Source organism: Castor canadensis, chromosome 11, assembly GCF_047511655.1.
Source record: "Castor canadensis chromosome 11, mCasCan1.hap1v2, whole genome shotgun sequence".
Lineage (NCBI taxonomy): Eukaryota > Metazoa > Chordata > Mammalia > Rodentia > Castoridae > Castor > Castor canadensis.
In genome coordinates, this window is record NC_133396.1 from 35,053,356 (window position 1) to 35,071,480 (window position 18,125).

Below are 18,125 nucleotides of genomic sequence, written 5' to 3' on the forward strand. Positions count from 1 at the left end.
ATAAATTAATAAAATTTCTCTTCTCCCTTTTTGGTGCTGGGAATCAAACCCAGGGCCTTGTTCATGCTAAGCACATCCTGAATCACGGAGCTACACCCCAGTCCCTACAAGTCCTTTTTCAATGAAAAATATTGATGATGCTTTCAAACGATTTTAGAGGATGGGCCTGTTGGAAGCAAGCTGCCCGTGCTACATGCTTGCTGATACCAGCGGCAAAGTACTTGGGTCCATGGCGTGTATTACCTTCCTGCCCCAAAGTGGCTGAGAAATGTTTCATGACACAGCTACCTAAGAATGTTCAATTCAGATCCATTCCTTGTATGGGTTAATTTCTGCATGAATGTTAATTAAACATACTGTAAGTCTCTGTATTTTAGACAACCAGAAAAATAACATTTGACATGTGTATCATCCCGTATGGTTTAACAGAAGTTACTTCATTTAATCCTCACGATAATAGAGGGAAGTAGGTAATGTTACCCTAAGATAACTGATGAGAAAAAAATTGCACTTAATATTACATAATAGTATTAAATAGTTTCATTTCTGGATAACTGGACAAATTGCACCTTTAGACTTACACATTTATACTACAATTTCATTTTTATTTATGTATTTATTTTGGTGGTACTGGGGTTGAACTCAGGGCCTCACACTTGCTAGGCAGGTGCTCTGCCTCTGGAGCCACCCTGTCAGCCATATACATAATTTTAAATGTTTCTAATTCTTGATTCTGAATTTAGCATTAAAATTCTGAATTCCAGGATAGTGGCAAGTAATGGCCACTGATATCACATCTTTTCTCCAATCCTGGTGATCTGGTTATAATTTGTTAGTGATTGATCTGTCTTACCTCTTTTCTTTTCCTCCTGATTTTTAAAATTCATTTACAAATTCTCTTAGAAAGGAGAATAAATATTTTAAATCAATATGAAAAGAAAATAAACATGAATGTGAGAAAGGGACATCTGTTAGCAGCAGTACAGAAACGATGGTGAACTTTATTAAGTATACAATATTCACCACTTATCACATGCTTTATTAATAATTTCTTTGATTTCTAATGCCTCAACATGTAAAATCACTTAAGTTCTACATGTGTAAAATGATCTGGGAATAAGAAGTCAATTAAGATATTTGTGCTAGCAAATTATCATTCAATGTTAAAGAAATAATTAGAAGTTTAGTCTGGGAAATTGTTTAAAGCAGTGCACATGAACAACACCAGCAAAATGCAGTAGCTTGTTGGATGGCATAGGGTAAGGTGCTGGTTTGCAGAGTTTCTCTAGGGTCTGGACTTGAACACATTGAAGGCTTGGTAAGCAGATGCTTTCTATATCCTGAGCCAGCTCTGTTGCCAAGCTTCGCTCTCTCACATCTGTCCCTTCGTTTCCATTTTCAGTGCTACCATCCCATTTCAGCTCCTTATGCCTTCCCTCTCAGTCTATGGTAATAATCCTTTAATTGGTCTCTTTCTGGAAATGTCCCCTTTTCTGACTTCTTTGCACAGAGCTCTGGATTAATCTTAATACACAGCCTCTTAAATGAAATCCAACCTCCTCAGCTAAGCCTTCAAACTCTGCTGTGAATTTTAGCTTCGTTCTGTGTCTACCCTGAATAGCTTGTGTCTCCCAAGGTCTCAGGCCTGAGAGTAAAAATGGTGAATTCACCCTCATAAAAACAATCAGTGTTCTCCTTGCTCAGTCTCCCCACTTCCCGCCCTACTGCAAAGAGCTCTGTTATTTCCTGGCTCCTTCCCCTTTTCCCCTGTACCATTGTTCTTCGCTAGGGTCTTCTGCTGGGGTCTCCACATCTTATTGAGCCCCTTCATAAGAACAGCAACCCCAAAGGTGACTGTGTGCAAGACACTGACTTCAGCTGTTCAGTGTTGCCTGAGCAAATCCTCACACCACCCTGCACGGAAGGGGCCAGGAGGAACCAGTGAATGGCAATGCCTAAGCCCAGAAGGCCAAATCTAAAAGCCAGGCTCTTAGAGGACACCTCCTGATGTCCTGATATCTGTGCTACGTATGAGGATGAGGCTTCTACAGATGCCACGCCCCTGATGCTGTCTTCTGCTTCTACCATGTGGTGCTGTTCCCCTGCCTAGAAGTCATTGGTGCCTGTTTTCCCCAGGGACTCAGGCCTGGACCTGCACCATTCTAGCTACTCATGAGCTGGAAGCTTTGCTGTGTCAATGTGACACTATCCTCCAGAGTCCTCTTAGTGTCACAGACCTGTGGGGTCCCTACCAAAGTGAACAGAATATTTTCTCACTCTTTGAGCTACACTGATGCCAGGCCTTCCAAACTGTTCTTCAGACATCTTGTCTCTCTGGATGCTTTCAGAGATTGTAGTAAAGCTAGATCTTTCACTTAATTTTGGGTCCTTCTTTCTTCCAGGCACCTAAACACAGGCCCATGGTTGGGCTGGAAGAGCTAACATAAAGGCTGCTGGTGATGAGCTCAAAACATCCCTTCCTCACTGGAGACCTGGGACAGGAAGCAGTATATTCTATTGGATATCTCTTTGAACTGCTAGAATATGAATATGTGTCTTCCTTTTTTTTGTTGTTGCTGTTTCTTTTTTCTTTTCCTTTTTTTCGGTAGTACTGTAGTTTGAACTCCAGAGCCTTGTACCTGCTAGGCAAATGCTCTACCATTTGAGCCATGCCTTCAGCCTTATCCTTTATCAATTAAAAAAATCTAGCTAAAATTAAGCAATTTGGACTAAGGGCATGATATATATGGTTCTGTTGTTTCTGTTTCCTTGGCAAATTCTAATATGTATACTTACCTTTAAAAACAAATCTAAATCAGGAATAGTGGCACACACCCATAATCTCACACTTGGGAGCAAAGGCAGGGAGGATAGCAAGTTTAAGGCTAGTCTGGCTACACAGCAGCACTGCAAAAAAAATAAATGAATCTAATAATTCTTTTTGGAATTTTTCCTCCATATATATCTAGCTGCTACCATGTCCCACACCTGTCCTCTCCATATACTGTCCTACTCCTCAGCACCAAGTTCCTTTGAACAGTTTTCCATTTTGATTACTTCCATAGGTCAAGATAAAGGTGGTCAACTCAGGATCCATTCTGAACCTCTTCTCATTTCCCTCCTCCTGCTATATGATCAGAAGACTAGAACTCCCAGCCCCCTTGCAACTTGATCACGTGCCCTGTTCTAAAGACAAGTCTGCACACTTGATTCTATAAGGTACAAAAAAGTAGCAGAAAGCAAAAGCCTAAGCAAACAAAAATTCAAAAAGCCGTTGATGTGTTTTCTTTGTTTCTTTTCATAGAAATAAGACTAAAGAATTTAGTGAGATTTGATATTAATAGTATTAATATCAAATACTATTGTCTGCTTGAGATTGGATTAATTTTGTTTCCTTCTCAGGTGTTTTGTTGTTGTTGTTTTATTTTTGCAGTACTTGGGTTTGAACTCAGGACCTTGCACTTGTTAAGCAGGTATTCTACTACTTGAGTCATTCCACCAGCCCTTTTACTTTGGGTTATTTTTGAGATAGGATATCACTTTATTCTTAGGCCACCCTGGACCACCATCCTGCGATTTATGTTTTCACATAGCTGGGATGACAAGTGCATGCCACCATGCCCAACTTTTTATTCGTTGAGATGTCACAAACAATTTGCCCAGGCTGGCTTTGAACTGTGATCCTTCAGCTCTATCTCCACCTCCTGAGTAGTTGCCAGTACAGGTGTGAGTCACCACACATGGCCTGTATCTTTTTGTTTAGTGTGGTTTTGTGATATTCTTAGTGAAGACTTGGGATTGTCTTGCATTCTTTGTATCAATTGACTTCTCCATAAACATATCACAAACACCACTTTAATAATTAAATTTATATGGATTTATGGAAAAAAAAAGAGGTCTATGGGTGTGAGGGTGTCCTAAAAAGGCTTTTGTTGCATCATAAAAGAAACAGATCATGGCTGGGGCTCCCTTCTTCCCTTCCCTCCTGCCTGGATGTGATAACTGGAGCTACAGAAGCCATCTTGAAGCCAGAGCAACCAGCATGAAGACAAAGGCCAATGTGCTGCTGATGGCAGAGCAGGAGGGGAAAGAGCCCAGGTCTTAACTGCACCTTAGAGGAGCTGAGCCAGCTGCAGTCACTGCTTGTCTCCAGGTACATAGGGTTAGATGTGTGTATTTAAACCAGTCACTCTTCAAGTGGAGTCTGAAAGCAATAACTTGGTGTCACCTAGAAAGTTGTTAAAAATGTCAATTCTTAGACTCCAGTCCTACAGTCAGAAATAGGGGTAGCATCCAGTAAGGTGGGGCCATGTGGCCCTGATATACACAGAGTTTGAGAACAAGTCTTAAGCCAATTGCTATAGTTTGGATGTTGACTGGCTTCCAAAGGACCAGGTGTTCAAGTCTTGTTCTGCAAGGCGGCACTCTATAAGGTGGTATGGACCTTTATGAGGAAGGAGAAAGTCCCTAGGCCATTCAGGGCATGTCCCCAAAGAGGGTTGTGGGACCTTAGCCCCTTCGTGCTCTCTTGCTTCTTGGTTATCAGGTGACCAGGTACTCCCTGCCACTGCCATCTGGGTACACTCAGTCAAGGCCCAAGGGAATGGTCTGCCTGATCTTGGACTGGGGCAAAACTGTGAAGCAAATGAAACCTTTTCTTATAAATAAGTTAATTATCTCAGGCGTCTCATAATGATGGAAAGCTGAAACTGTGATGTGTGTGAACATGTGTAGAGCTCTTGTTAAAACTCAGTGGGGGTACTGATGCCTGGTTATATGGGGGCTCCCCCTTTATTACTGAGATACTCGATCCCCACTGTACTGCAGGTGTTGGCTGGTGAAGGTTCTCGAGTGAGTACCACTCTGAGAATTGTTTCCAGCTCGCAAGAACTGTGTCTCTCACCCAAGATCGTGTCCAGTTTTCAAAAAAGACATGCTCACCAGTGTAGAAATTGAGACTTAGCAAGAGGCTGTGGTGTAATTGCTAATATTTCTAACAGCAGGAAATTAGAATGGACACTGGTGGAAGGGGATGGAGCAGGGGGCCCTGGGGAGTTCCAAGGGAAGTTGCAATTATATGAGGACTTGGAGTTGAATGGCTGTTTCTTTTGGCTTTTATGCAGTTGAAAAAGACACGAAAGGCTAAAGTTTATTGATCACCTATGCCAGGTGAAATGTGAAGAGCAGAGGCCTTCCTAGCGTTAAATAAGGTGACTCTCCTCCGCTGTGGCTGGCAACAGACGTGCTGAGGAGTGGGAGTGGGAAGTAATTATAACAGTAACAGAGTTACTGTATAGATCCACTGTACCAAAGCCAGGCCCCTGATCCCGAAGGAATGGGATCCTGAGATTTGGATGTTCAGATTGAACTCAAAATCCTCTGGGTCAATGCATTAAAAGTTCTCTTCGGTCTCTTGTAATGGTCTGAAGCCTACTCCTGCTGGACACCAGCACTTCTTTCTTAAGATGACAGGGAGATCTTACCTTGTAGGACAACTCACACCCTCCACAGGTTCTATTACCATCTCTTCTCCTGACTACAAAACCAGTAACTGGGGTCAAGTCACGACACACTCCATCAGGGGCAGTCTTGGGCCTGCTGAGACAGAAAGGAACTCTACAGGACGTAGCTAGCAAGTATCACTGGGGGCCAATCTGAGCAGCTCGGAAGGACTTCATTCTGTAGACAGTGAGAAGCTGCTGAAGACAAAGCAGCATGGCACTCTAAAGGTATAACTATGCTTGGAGCAATTGGAGGGGAGGGAGTTGTAGGAGGAAAAATGGATGGATGAGGAGACAGGGAAATAAAGGGGACCATTCGGAAAATACAGTGTTCCAGAGATAATAAGAAAAGGCTGATGACACAGAAATTGAATGAAAAACTTCTAGTTTAATGGTGACAGATTGGTTGGTCTTCAGATACTTTCTGTTAACTTCATTTAAAAAAGGGCTGGGTGTGATGTTCATGCCTGTAATCTCAGCTGTGCAGGAGGTGGAGATGGAAGAACCACATTTACAAGTTGGTGAGATCCTATCTCAAAACAAAACAAAACAAGCTGGCATGTTGGTACACACTGGTGGTCCCAGCTACTCAGGAGGCAGAGATAGGATGACTGAGGTCTATGGCTAGCCCAGGCAAAATCATGAGTCCCTATATGAAACATAAACTAAAGCAAAAAGGGCTGGAGGCGTGACTCAAGTGGTAGAACTCAAGTGCAAGGCTCCAAGTTCAAACCCCAGTACTACCAAAATAAATAAATAATTGTACAAAGAAGCTATTTTTTTTGTGAAGACATGCAAAAGGAAACAAATCGGTGATAATTCTATAAATCAAAAATATGAAAGACTACCCAAATCACAAGTTCTTTCTCTGCACTAGGTTATGACCTGGACTTTGACACTCTCAGTGATTCCCCTTAGCTCCAATATGTATACAAGAATAGAGGAAGTTCCAGACTCACTCCCACCATCTCTCCTGGCCACCACCCTTACCTCAGGATGAAGGGGCTACACTGGTTAGAATAGCCTAAAGTCACTCCAAACACAGAATGACCCTCTCCTGGGGGGGATGGGGGATGGGTGAGAAGTGATCAAAGAGAAAATTAGACATAATTCTAATTCTTGCTTTCCATGCAAGGAGGATATATTTTGATATCACTCATGTAATTAAAAATATTGGGAAAAACAAAACTCACCAAGTACCTACACACATTTACATTTACACTAACCTTTAATCTTCATCACTTACCATTCTTTTCTTGGTTTTGTCAGCAGCTCTGGATAGAATGGTCTTCATCTTATATCCTTGTCTCAGTGTAAAGTCCACCCACACAGTTCATGTAGAAACTTCTAGATATTTTCCACCAAAGTCTCTGCTCTGGCTACCCCTGTCACAGCTACTATCCATCAGGTGACACTGCATGGGGTGTCCTGCCTTGGTTCTGCTTACTGCTTTTTTTCCTTCCTCCCTCACAACTGGCAGAACTAGGGAGTTCTTTGTGGTTCTTCGCACACACACAGCTTCTGAGGGACAGACAGTACTTCCAAGAACCATCCAGCCACACTGGCTATAGTTCTCACACAGAGAAAATCACCACATTGGGATCAGTAATCTGCCTCTGACAGAGTGAGTGAACAGCCCTCATCTAAGCCAGAGACTCTCTCTGAAAGGTCCAATATCTCCAGCATAATAAATGCTAGCTTTAAAAACATTTTTTTTCAGGTGGTATTGGGATTTGAACTCAAGAGCCTTATGCTTGCGAGGCAGACACTTTAACACTTGAGCCACTCTGCCAAACAAATAAATGCAGTATTTAAGCCAAAAACAGTATTTCAAAGTGGAATTGTATAATGTATTTTTTGTTTGTTTGTTTGTTTGCTTTTTTTTTGATAACATGGTCTCACTATATAGCCCAGGCTGACCTCAAACTTGCAATCTTCCTTAGCCTCCCAAGTGCTCAGATTTTATAACCTATCTGGCTATAATGTATTTTTTTAAATCGCAATTCACTGAGACCAAAAAGGGACAGATTTAGGTTTGAATTTCATGAAAGGAAGAACATTTTCAAAATATAGAACATATGTTGAAACAGGTTATGAGAGATTGTCTTCCTTGGGAATCTAAGAATAGATGGACTGGAGGTGTGGCTCAAGCTTTAGAGCACCTGCTATGCAAGCACAAAGCCCTGAGTTCAAATCCCCAGTACCACCAAAAGAAAAATGTCATGAGAACACAAAGCAAACTTTCTATCACTTGGGTTTCTCATAAGCCCTCTCTCACTTCTCATAAGTCCATTTAGCCAGGCTCCAGTTCCTCAGGTCTCTAATCCTAGCTACTTGTGAAGCTGAGATCGGAGGATCATGGTTCAAGGCCAGCTCAGGCAAATAGTTCATGAGAGCCCCCCATCTCCAAAATAACCAGAGCAAAAACGGGCTGGAGATGTGGCTCATGAGGTAGAGTGCCTGATTTGCCAGCACGAAGCCCTGAGTTCAAACCCCAGTCCTGCCCCCCACAATGTAATAGACCATCTTTTCTTTCTTTCTTTTTTTTTTTTTTTAATGTTTTTGAGACAGAGTCTCATTATGTAGTGCAAGCTCAAACTCACAATCCTGCCTCTACCTCCTAAGAGCTAGGATCAGGCTTGTGCTACTATGTTGAGCACACTCTTCATTTTTTTTTTTGGAGGAGGGTATTGGGGTTTGAACTCAGGGCCTACACTTTGAGCCACTCCACCAAACCCCACCCCCCCTTTTTTTGTGATGGGTGTTTTAAGATAGGGTCTTGCAAACTATTTGCCCAGGCTGACTTCAAACCATGATCCTCCTGATCTCTATCTCCTGAGTAGCTAGGATTACAGGTATGAGCCACTGGTGCCCAGTTTATATTCATCTTGAATGATTTGGCCATAGACCAGTTTGGAAGCAAGACCTGAAAGAGATGCTTTTCTGAAATTCCCTCTGTTTGTCTTATCTACAACTTCAGACAAAACTTGCTTCACGCACTGCTTTATCCCAGGTCATCATGGTATGGCAGAGACATAAAAGTTGACAGGAGGTGAATGATGGTAATGACATTCAGGATTACTTTAGCACAGAAACTGAAAGAACAGTATCACAGTGCTCTGTCAGTCCACCAACTGAGCAGTTAGTGAAAGTACGTGGTCTAATACAATCCTTCAGTTATTTCTACAATCTTGATCAATCAGACCATTTTTGAATAAAGTTAAGTAAAATAGTTACCCCCACCCCCAAAGACACACAGTAAAGCTGTGATTCCAATATGAAGATGATACTGATCAGAACACAACAAAGATGTTCCTTTCTTCACACTCCTACATGATGTCCAACTCAACGTTTAAAACATATGACAGTTTAAGAAATCATCTTGTCTGTGGTGAACAACTATTGGAAATTCTATCTATTAGATAGATAGATAAACTATCAAGTCCATCCATCTCACAGAAATCCCATGATCTGCCTCAGTTTTGCAAGAAATGTACCTTTCTCCATTTTCCACAGTTCAGTTTCTTTTTTGAATGTTATTCTTTCAAAGGGCAGTTACTAAACCTTACTCAGTGTTGAGTCCCTGCTGCTCTTTTCTGCTGAGATCCAGGGACTTTCATGGTGCCACAGCATCAGGTTGGGGATAGGAAGTATCTTTGCTCATCCGTTTGTGCTGCCATCTGCCAAGATGTACCTGATCCTATCTGACTCCTCTGTCTTTGGTCCATATGGCTTTTACAGTCTTTTCCTCACGGTGGAAACTTTCTTGACATGTAATTTACCTACTCCCAGTGCCTCACCATTCCTGGCTGCAGAAAACCAGGCAAGGTTACTCAGTGCCTGGCCCAGGTCTCTGTTAATCTCAGGTCTGTGGAAAGCCTTTTCCTTCTCCCCACACCACACTGAGGCCCTACGATATGCTCTGAGACTCCTCTGCCCAATCCACTGACACACACAGCTCAGATACTTCTGTGCCCTCTGTGCTGGGTGAGGAGGACCAGCATGGGTGGGAGGGTTGAGAAAGGCCCCTGAATCCTTTCTTAGGAACATAGTAGGGTATAAATCTTCTTTCCTTTTGATTTTCTTTCTCTTTCTTTCCTCTCTCACTGGCTGTCCTGGGGTTTGAACTTTTGAGCTCAGGGCCTCACCTTGCTAGGCAACCTCTCTATCACTTGAGCCATTCTGCCAGCCCTTTTTGAGTTGGTTATTTTAAAGATAGCGTCTTACTTGCTTCTCCCCTCCCCCCAGGTCGACCTGGACTTTGATCCTCCTATTTGAACTTCCCTGCATAGCTGGGATGACAGGAACATGCCACCATGCCCAGAGTTTTCTATTGAGATGGGGTCTTGAAAACTATTTGCCTGACCTAGTCTTGAACCACAATCCTCCTTGCCTCTGCCTCTCAAGTAGCTAGGATTACAGGCATAAGCCACCATGCCTGGCCTTCCTTCTGATTCTCTTTTCATCCTTGTGGTCCAAGTAGATTTTATCTAGTCTCACAAGTGGCACAGAGATCTTCCAAATTATTCATGTTCTGAGATTTCCAGGGCCTGGGCTTACCACACTCAAATGGTCTTCTCTGCTGTAGCAACCATTCCCCAGGTAATCGATGCAGCTTGAAGAGGGGATATAAAAGTGCCAGGAATTAGAAACCTATCTGTTAGTATATCACAAGCTGGTGCTGCTACACAGCTGTGGAGGAAACTCAGCGATGAGAGGCCATGAGAAGTGGTTGATGTCAGAGTCAGTGAGAGGCAGAGTGCCCCTTCTCTCTCAGGGGATGCACAGAGGGCCCCCAGCCCTTTCCTGTGATTCTGTCTGTGCTCTCAGGCAGGTCTCTGTTACCACAGGTGTTGATCAGTTGAGGTCTTCTTCATCTGCTCCTGGAAAGCCTGTCCCAGGCTGCAGGAAAGCCTATTTCTCTGCTCCTTCGGGGGTTTGAGTCACAGCCTAAGTCTTGGGAGGAGGTCTTTCAGCGCATGATAGCTTCCCACATACCCCTAGACTAGAAAACTGGGAAGAAAAAGCAGAAATAAATGAATCTCCCCTACCTTGGAAATTAGTTCTTCCAACAGATTGTGTTAGCACTTGAAATCACTGCTTTAACTACTGAAATTGATTAAATTAGCAGCTCTGTATTTTGCCAAGACTTTTATAGGCTTTTCCCCCGTTCTCAACAAATTAAAACCTGGCTCACAGGGGAGTGTAGTAGCCTGGAGACATTTCTCCTCCTGTTGCTGGATGCTGATGTAGTGAGCTTTTGACAGTTTTTAAAAGAAAAATTTAGTTCTTCACTACTACTCCTTATGCGTCTTATACCAGGATGCAATATGGGTGAGTGAGAGGAAAACTAACATAGCCTTGAAGAGTTTAATAAATATTTGTAATATGGAGTCTTTAAATCATTGCTGTAGAAAAGTCTATAAAAAATAAAATTATTTCATCCCAAAGGTAATGCTACATGTTTGGCAATATGTTAAGAAATTAAAAAATATATTTTATGACATAAATGTAAGACTTAGTGCAAACTCACAGATTTAAAACAATATAATTCAAATGTATTTTCTCATAGAATATAATATCTGCTAGCAATCATACTCACTGTACAAAAATATACGTCTCTAAAACTTAGAAAAGATACGATATTCAACTTGACAAATGCAAAAGAACGTGGTACAATGATAAGGATACATGTTGTATGATGTTCAAAGTAACGTTAAAATCCTGACTTCCAATCCACATGAAACACACATTTTTACTAAACTCTGAACTCAACTTTCAAAGCACACATTTTTTGCTTGTATTATAATTGGAAATAAAATAGGACACAAAAGTATAGACATACTACATATAAATTTAGCATGATCACAGCACTGCTTTGTTTTCTTTTTAAAATTGTGCATAAATAAAAGCCCAAAAGGAAAGGTACCAAGACATTATTAATGGTTATCTTTTGGATGATGGGTCTAAATGTGATTTTTAAATTTTCTTATTTTTGACATTTTCAACATCTTCTGTAGTGAACACCTATTTCTCTCTCTTTTTTTACATTTAACATTCTATTACGATTTGTGCCACTTTAAAATCATCAATCCATTAAGCCATGTAGAAGTAAGTATGCAAAAGTCTACAAAACAAAACATACTTTCTACATGTTTAAGTAGGGCTATTATTTGAATCCTGGCTTGCTCACTCACTTCCTTATTATGCTGCGGCAATAACTTCCTTGACTTCCCTTGGAGTGAGCCTGGGAAAGCTGGCTTCCCTGCAAGTTCCAACTTCCCTGTTGTCTCCTGTCATTTGCCCTTCAAAGCTTCTCTTTGGGGTTAGGATGGCTGGTGGCATGAATGGTGTCTTCAGGTTCCAGCTGCATCTTCATTGTACCTTTGCTCAAAAATGTCTTCCTGGCTGGTGGAGTGGCTCAAGTGGTAGAATGCCTGCCTTGCAAGCACAGGCCCTGAGTTCAAATCCAAAAAAAATGTCTTGTCATTCGTATTGCTTTTTTCCATTGCTGTGGCCTTCCAGGCAAAGTAAGCTCCAAAAGGATCAGCTTGAAGTTAATATGGTCACCTCTCATTTCAGTCACAAATAAGTAAAGAAACTCCGCATGGACGAACACCACCTTGCCGGATATGCTCTTTGGACCAGCTCAGTGTGGGAATGGGTTCTTGATAAACAGGAGAGCATTGCTGAGTGGATTTTCGAGCTCTGTGTACAAGCCCTCTGTAATCTGGGCCCATGCCATGGTACACCAAACCTGTATGCCTAAACGCTTCTTGGTAACTGGTTCCCCATTGTGTAGACTTTGCTCATCCTAAAGAGTAGACTTCTATTCTTCTCAGTTCCTGAGACCACACCATTGCAGCTGTAGTTCTTGATGCAGAGGTGTCTCTGGCTACAGCAGCCAAATTGTATTCATTCTGGTCAAGTTTGCCAGACAAGCTGAATGTAGTTGGCAAAAATCTCACCTATTTCTTTTATATTGACTGAATGAATTTAAGATGCTACATTTAAAAGGAGGGATTTATTTGCCACACTGTCATTTGCATTTGTTAAGTACAGTACTTTCTTTATGCTTCTCACAATTGCTTGATATGATCAAGAATTAAATGTGAGATGCATCAATGCACAGCATTGCACTCTTCACAGTGCTACCAGGAAGCAGGAATCAGAAGAAGGATCAAACACACTTTGGTCTTCAAAGCACTAAAGACACAGAATAGTCGTATTGTCAGTATAGCTCTCCTTCCTCGGTGACTAGATTGCTTTGCCTTTGAACTGCCCACAGGAAAGAGCCAGGTATGTGACTGCTCAGATCTTTCTAAGGGCATCAACTGCTTCCCTTGGCGTTTCATTTTACATAAAGATTTCGATACAGGAATGCCGTGGTGTGAAGTGGTGGGGAGATTGAAGGTGATAAAATAAGGTAGAACAATCTGGTTAAAAGGCAGTGGTGGTGTTGCCTGGATTGCTGAGGTTGCTGCAGATTTTATCTGTGAACCTGGTGAATTCTTACTGACGAGGAAAGCAATAGAAATCTGAACAATGAGGATCAAAGGAGAGGATGTCTTTGATCATCTGTTTGACTGAAAGTAATAGTCACAATTTTCTTGAGGATTTTATAGGCACTAAGCTCCTCCCAAGTCACTCTTTCTTCTCAGCTTGTAATGCAGCTGTTGCATTGGTCTGTGCAAAAGTTTGTTCAGGAGTCTTTAGGATGACTTTGCCTGATTTAGCCTCATATTGGAGTGGAAAAGAAATTTGTCAGGTATGAAATCATGAATCCTGGAGACATTGCCAAGGTAAACAGATTCATGATTAGTTATTTCAAGGAGATCTTAACATGTTTATAAATGTAACTATTTCCTTAGGCCTTACTCTGTCCCAGTTTTATACTCAGGATCAACATAACAGGGTGCATGGCACATGCCTATATTCCCAGCCACTTGAGAGGCTGACACAGGAAGAGCATGAATTAGAGACCACTCTGGACAACACAGTGAGACCCTGTCTCAAAAAAAACAAAAAAAACAAAACCAAAGAAGAAACATCCCTAGTTTATTAAACTCATGAGTCTTAGAGGCAATCCCTAGTGCCATATCTTTCAAAGACCATCTTTAAAATTTTATAAATGATTGGTTAAAAAATAAATATCTAGTTGCCAGGCATGGTGGCACATGCCTGTAATCCAAGTGCTGAGGAGGCTAAGGCAGGAGGATCTTGAGTTTGAGACCAGCTTAGGCTATATAGCAAGACCATGTCTCAAAAAAAAAAAAAAAAAGGCATGGCATGGAGGTCCATATCTATAATCCCAGCTATGTGCAAGGCAGAGTTCAAAGCCAACCCGGCAAAGTTAGCAAGACCCTATTTCAGAATAAAACACAAAAAGGCCTGAGGTGTGGCTCAAGGAGAGCACTTACTTACCTAGCATGCACAAAGTCCTGGGTTCAATCCCCAGTACTGCAAAAAAGGGGGAAAAAAAGAGTATCCAAAGATTGTTTCAATGTTCCTCTGTCAGAGAGGAGGCCTTTAGTAAGATGTTAAATAGCTGGGTGCAGTGCCTCATGCCTATTATCCCAGCTACTTGGGGGGTAGAGGGAGGATCAAGGTTCATGGCCAGCTCATGCAAAAAGTTAGTGAGACCTTATCTCAACAAAATAACCCAGGCCTGGTAGTGCATATCTGTAGTTCCAGCAATGCATTGTCTTTTAAGTAGGAAGATCATGGTTTGAGGCTGGCTCCAGGCAAAAGTGTGAGACCTCACTGAAAAATAACTACAAACAAACAAAGAAACAAAAAGGACTGGAGGTGCAGCTCCAGTGATAGAGCAACTGCCTGGCAAGTGTAAGACCCTGAGTTAAAGTCCCAGTACTGACCAAAAAAAAAAAGTCAAGCAAATGAAAGATCCAATATGTACAACAAGGCATAGAGTAGAAATCGCAAAAATCTAAGTTTTCAGGACAGAATGAGCCTGATGGTTGCCCCACCTGAGTGCTCAGAACATGTGATAGACCTACAGCCTGAAAAAAGGCCCCCAAAGTTACTAATTCCTTTGTGCCTGTCAGAGTCAACATGCTAGGACTAAGTGACCTGGGTAGAGAGGGGAGGCTTGACTGCAAAATTGTGAAGTGGGAAGCCTGCCAGCCTGGAACGTGCCGGGGAGAAGTGGGTGGTGACCCCAGGACCTAGCAGACCAGGCATGGGCAGGGCAAAACCCACATTTAAGCACAGGTAAGTCAAGAAGGCCCAATAGATGGAGGCCCAAGGGTAGAAGCAAGAGTTAAGAAATGGTGGGGGTGCGTTGAATGACAGGCCTGGCTGTAAGAGGGTTCTAAAAGCAGGGGCATGTAGCAAGAGCTGAGATGAATGAGCAAAGACAAAGTCAGGGTCACTTCTCCTCAGAAAAGGGTGACGATAGCAAGGTTTATCTCAGGAGTTTTTTGAATGAATTAAATGGGATGATGCCTAGAAAAAAAAAAAGAAAAAGTCAGGACCAGGTTACCAGAAATAGATCTAGGACAAGAAAAAACAGAAAAAGCAGGCAGAAAACAGGAGTGGAGGCCCGGGGTTCTCTGATGCTCTTTATGTGCCTAAATTCTCTAATCAGTCCTTCTCCCCCTGCAATTGTGCAGCCTTCTAAAACCACAGCCCTTGTCACACCATCCAGCTGACACCAATCTACAGAGGTGACATTTCATTGCCAAAACTAAGGCAAGGTTCTGCATAACAAAACCATCTGTAGCCTAAAACTCATGCAGATCAATGGCAATTTGTTTTCATCCACTTAACACCAACTCCCACTATAGGGAATCAGCATAGTAGACATATATTTGTATTGTAGATAAAGATGTCACTTCATACCTGATCACAGGCTCTCAAAGTCAGAGACACCATAATGGTCTTTTGAGGACAATAGACCAACATGATGCTGGGACTGTTGTCGACAACCCTGTAATTGTTGTCTGCTGCTGTGTAACAAAAGACCCCACACAGGTACAACTTAAACCATGCCTCAGGGCTGAGCGCGTGATTCCCATCTGTAATCTCTTTCAAGTTCAAGGCCAACGTGTGCTTCATAGTGAGACCCTAAAAAAAAAAATCCACAACAAACAAATAAAAACCCACAATTATCATCTTGCACAGTTTAGGCAGGAACTGTGCCAATGGAGCCACTCCTCAACACCCCCCCCTTCTTTTTTCTTTACCTATTTTCATATAGGGTATGGCATGTTTGCCCTGGCCAGCCTCAGACTGCAATTCTCCTACCTATGCCTCCAGAGTAGCTGGGATCACAGGTATGAGCCACCACACCTGGCCTAACCCAGTTTTGTCTCCTACTGAGTCAATATTTCTGGTAACTTCCATACATCAGTCCTAATTCAATCCCAAAATGTCTTTCCATAAGGCAATCATTTAAATATTTGGTAAAGGAACCTTTTTAGTCATTAGAGAAACAAACAACTCAAATTCCTTTGACTTTCTTGTAAGAAGGGTTTCAGTTTTTCATTCCCATTGCTTGTTTGTGGACATGGCTTCACTGTAAAGTATGGGGGCAGAAGTAACCCAGGACCTCCCTAGAGAGCAGAAAGAAAGCGGGGAGATGGGTCTTGTGTGTGTGTTCTTAAAATATTTGTGACTGAGTAACAGCAGACAGCCTTGGCAAGCTAACACCACGTATTACCTTTTCAGTTCTGGAGGTCAAAAGTCCAACCTCAGTCTCACTGGGGAAGCAAGGTGTGGGCTGGGCAGCACTCCCTCCAGGGGCTTCAGAGGAGATTTCCTTCCCCTGTTTTCCCCAGCTTCTAGAAAACCTGCCTTTCTTCTTTCATTGCCCCTTCCTTCAGCAGTGTAGCATCCTCACCTCCCTGCCTGTGCTCGTATCATCACATCATCTCTGGAGAATGTGTGTGTGTGTGTGTATATGTGGTCCTGGGGTTTGAACCCAGGGCCTTGTCCTTGCGAGGCAGCTCTCTACCACTTGAGCCACTCTCTCAGCCATTCTTGCATTGGTTATTCTTGAGTTAGGGTCTCGCTTTATGCCCAGGCTGGCCTGGATCACCATTCTCCTATTTGTGCCTCCCTGCACAGCTGGGGTAGCAAACATGCAAGGCTATGCCCAGCTTTTTCTATTGAGATGTGATCTTGTGGAATTTTTTTGCCCAGGCTGGCCTTAAACTACAACCCTCCAATTTCTGCCTCCCAAGTAGCTAGGACTACAGGCACCAGCAAGAAAACGAGTCTTAATTTGAGCTGGAAACTAGGCACCTAGATAGCTTTTTGCCTAGTTATCACATCATTAATTTTTGTTGTTGTTGTTGCAGCACTGGGGTTTGAACTCAGGGCCTACATCTTAAGCCACTCCACCAACCCTATTTTGTGTGGGTTTTTTTGAGATAGGGTCTGGTGAACTATTTGCCCAGGCTGGCTTCGAACCACGATCCTCCTGATCTCTGCCTTTTGAGTAGCTAGGATTACAGGCAAGAGCCACTGGCACCTAGCTTTTTTTTTTTTTACAAAGTCTCACCATGTACCCAGGCTGTTCTCAAACTCACAATCCTCCTGCCTTAGCCTCTTGAGTCCTGGGATTACAATTGTGTGCCACCACACCTGGCTACATCATTCATTCCTATTTTGGCGGGGAGAGTGGGAGGTAGGACTGGAGTTTTGCATTCAGGGCTTTTTACTTGCAAAGCAGGCGCTCTACCACTTGAGCCACACCTCCAGTCCATTTTGCTCTGGTTAGTTTGGGGATGGGGGCTTGCGACCCAGGCTGGCCTGGAACCATGATCCTCCCAATTTCAGCCTCCCAAGTAGCTAGGATTATAATGTGAGCCATCAGCACCCAGCTACATTATGGATTCTTACCAAGTTCACTGCATTTCCTAAATCTGTGCCTCTCATATAGCTGTTGAGCCATGTATCACCCATCTAGAACCTATGCAGGTGACTCTTGTATCCTGATTCAGGACTTAATGTTTAACAATTTCAAGTGATATACATACAGTGGTCACATTTTCTGATGACACAAACTTACAGCAAGCTACTACTGCCAATTTCCTCAGCTCTGAGATGTCAAGGACTACAAGATGCACCATTGGTTTAGTAACAGTTTTCAGGAAAAATAACATATTATCTAGATAAATCAACCAGAAGAGATGCATCATGATTTCAGAAGTATTGGAAAATGCAAAAGTCTGATTGGAATTAAGGAAATATGGATGTTGCTTGGTGGCACTGCATTCAGAAAGATGTTGCCAGCCTAGAAACACTGTGCAGATCTGAGTCAGGGCCGAAAGCATGAGCCCATTAAAAGTAATTTCATTTCTGCAATCCTTCCTTTCTTCATCCAGATGTTCGTGGCTCATCTGCTGTGTCAGATGTGATGTAAAGCAAAGATGGATAAGCATGCACTCTGTCCACTGGAGCTCACCGTTTTCATAAAAAGCCGCCAGTAACTGTTGAGGTCACACATGGTTTCAACTTCATTCTTAAACACAATATTACCCTTTCTCATTCATCCTCAATGATTGTTAAGCTGAGTCAAGTTCTTGCCTTATATTTGGGAAGGTTCTGCTTGCCAAGTGCAGGGACTTTGAGAACAGGGACAGAATGTGGGCTTATGAG

General features: G+C 42.5%; 1 long non-coding RNA gene and 1 pseudogene across 1 annotated transcript in view; one reads left to right on the forward strand and one right to left on the reverse strand.

The window, feature by feature from the left end:
- LOC141414047 (uncharacterized) overlaps positions 1–18,125 on the forward strand; it is a 49,883-nt gene that overhangs the window by 13,055 nt on the left and 18,703 nt on the right. The gene's annotated exons all lie outside the window — the stretch shown is intronic.
- LOC109677815 (proteasome subunit alpha type-2 pseudogene) lies at positions 11,706–17,973 on the reverse strand (annotated as a pseudogene).